Genomic DNA, 2,643 nt, shown 5'->3' with positions numbered 1-2,643 from the left:
TCTTGGCCTTTGATTTGGGTTCATAATTTGAGGCCCCCTTATTTCTTGGTCTCTTTCTCCCTTTACCTAAAGCTATGTCATGAAGTCACTATTGTTTACTGCAAACATTCAGAGTTCCTGCCCTGACTCCGTGCAGAGGAATGGACAGAATTCTCCTCCTGGGAAAGCCACCACAGCAGGTGGCAACTGCACTCACAGCTGCCACCTTGCTGTCCACATGATGACAGTATGGACCGAAGCAGTCCACTGGCTGGCAGAAGTTGCTAAATATTCATAAGCATATCTGTGATCCAGGGGTCTTAGATAATAGGCATATATATTTTATTTTTGCTTCTTTCTAGCTTAGCCGTCGTAAGTGCTTAAACTGTAATTGATGAGAAAACCAACTTCATGAATGTGGAAATTCATTCAAATTATAAAAAAGCAAAAAAGCTAATTTTTTTTTTCCTGATTTTCCTCCACCCCAAGTTATTGGATGCTGGCAGCTGAGTAACATTAAAAGGATTAGAAACACACATGGTCTTCTCTTTAGTTTTCTGTCCTTATCATACGTGTCAGGCTAATTTCTAGAACATCACTTTTGTTATCAGTTATTAATCTTTCTGAGGTGGAACACTTAATGGTTTGGATTCAGTCAATAATTTCTCTGGTCTTACTTCACTTAGCATAATCCCCTCCAGTTCCATCCATATTGATGTAAATGGTGGGATTCATCCTTTCTGATGGCTGAATAATATTCCATTGTATATATGTACCACATCTTCTTTATCCATTCATCTGTTGAAGGGCATCTTGGCTCCTTCCACAGTTTGGCTGTTGTGGACATTGCTGCTATGAACATTGGGGTGCATGTGTCTCTTCTTTTCACTACATCTGTATCTCTGGGGTAAATACATTGTAGTGCAATTGCTGGGTTGTAGGGTAGCTCTATTTTTAACATCTTGAAGAACCTCCATGTTAAGCGAAGTAAGTCAAGCAGGTAAAGACAATTAGCAATTGGTTTCACTCATATATGGAACATAAGCAATAGTAGGGAGGACTATCGGGGAAGGGAGGGAAATTTGAAGGAGGAGAAATCAGAGAGGGAGATGAACCATGAGAGACTGTGATCCCCAGGAAACAAACAGGGTTTCAGATGGGAGGGGATAGGGGGAGGGAGTAACAGGGTGATGGGTATTAGGGAGGGCACATGTTGTGATGAGCACTGGGTATGATATGTAACTAATCAATCATTGAACACTACATCAAAAACTAATGAGTGGCTAACTGAACATAATAAATAAATTAAATAAATAAAAGCACAAGCCATGAAAAAAAAATTTCTCTGGTCTTAAAATGTTCTCTAAATGCAGTGGTTCATACGTGTTCCTAATTTCATTTCTGGCCGGGTGTTATAGTCTCCCACTTTGGTCGGGCCATTATGGGGGCCAACTCTACAGAACTATTTATGAAGAAAAGTCTCTGGACTTAGTGAACAGCGGGAGTTATTTCCCATTGCTGGGAGGTGTTGGGTGATTTTCATAATTCCTTTCTTCCAAAATCTTATCATTGTGATTTTTGTGCTTTCAAGAGATGGGTGTTCACAACAGAAATGATATTGTGGTGGTTTGCACTGAAAAAGCCATAAATAGAAAGAATATTGCTATGTTTTCTAACAGATGCTCTCTCTGGCTCAGAGCTTGAGTCTATCAAATTATTGAAAGGAACATTTGTAACATCATGTCTTGATGAAGAACAGAAAAAAAGAAAAGAAATGAGAACCCTTAGGCCATCTTTCTGAAATATTTTGTGTATTTAGAATTAAATACTACATTTGAGGGGACCAATGCCAATAATGGTAAAATTTAAAAGATGTGTGGAGATTTGCTGGGGCCACTGTCATATTAGTTTTCTTCCTTTCTTGAGACAATTACGTTATTCTTGAGATTGAGTCCAGATAGCCAAATATTCACTTTGTCTTCACTGGGAGGTAATCCGTTTGTTTTAATTTTAGCTACAGGCAATTCAGTACATGTCAGCTATGGAACAGATGTAAACTTTGCATGTTTTTTGTTTGTTTGTTTCCTTCTCAACACTTTTATTACCTTCATCCCAGTCTACTCTTTCAGTTTTAAAGGGGGATGGGCAGATCGCCACTCCGAGGCATCCCACAAAGTAGGCAGGTCACCTGAAGGGCAACTTTACCCACTCAAAAGTTCATCTCACATTAGCAGTAAGGATTCAGGCATCACCCCAAATCATTATTTTCCTTACTCGTACAATTAAGGCATTAAACTTTGCATGTTTAATACTCAGCAGCCCACATCATTTTGTTCATACTTATTTCTTGACCAAATCTTAGTTCTAGAAAAACCTGTGGCTTCTATGGCTGAAGATGTAGAATTTAATGCAAATACTGTCATGGGGGTGATGTGGATTCTATTATGCATTGATGAAATAGTTCTCCATTTTCCAAACTAATTAATACAGTGGAAAATCCTGGTTGCTGTCTGTGGACTTGGGATCAATTTGCTTCTATTGACCATTACTTCTACTTCAGTCTGTGTCTTACTACAAATGAACTTTAAGAAAGAAAATCAGTGTCTGTAATTTATCAAATGCAAGTTCTTTTAAAACAATGAGCCAGGATAGTTAAAATTGTGT

General features: G+C 38.4%; 1 non-coding gene across 1 annotated transcript; it reads right to left on the bottom strand.

The window, feature by feature from the left end:
* Positions 1 to 2,121: 2,121 nt before the first annotated feature.
* LOC121102147 lies at positions 2,122 to 2,270 on the bottom strand. The gene has a single exon (XR_005834235.1). It is a non-coding gene; the product is annotated as a U12 minor spliceosomal RNA (small nuclear RNA).
* Positions 2,271 to 2,643: the final 373 nt, after the last annotated feature.

This window comes from Ursus maritimus, unplaced genomic scaffold (genome assembly GCF_017311325.1).
Source record: "Ursus maritimus isolate PB19 unplaced genomic scaffold, ASM1731132v1 scaffold_12, whole genome shotgun sequence".
Classification (NCBI taxonomy): Eukaryota; Metazoa; Chordata; class Mammalia; order Carnivora; family Ursidae; genus Ursus; species Ursus maritimus.
Note: the sequence above shows the minus strand (reverse complement) of the source record. Positions and strands in the feature narration are given on the sequence as shown.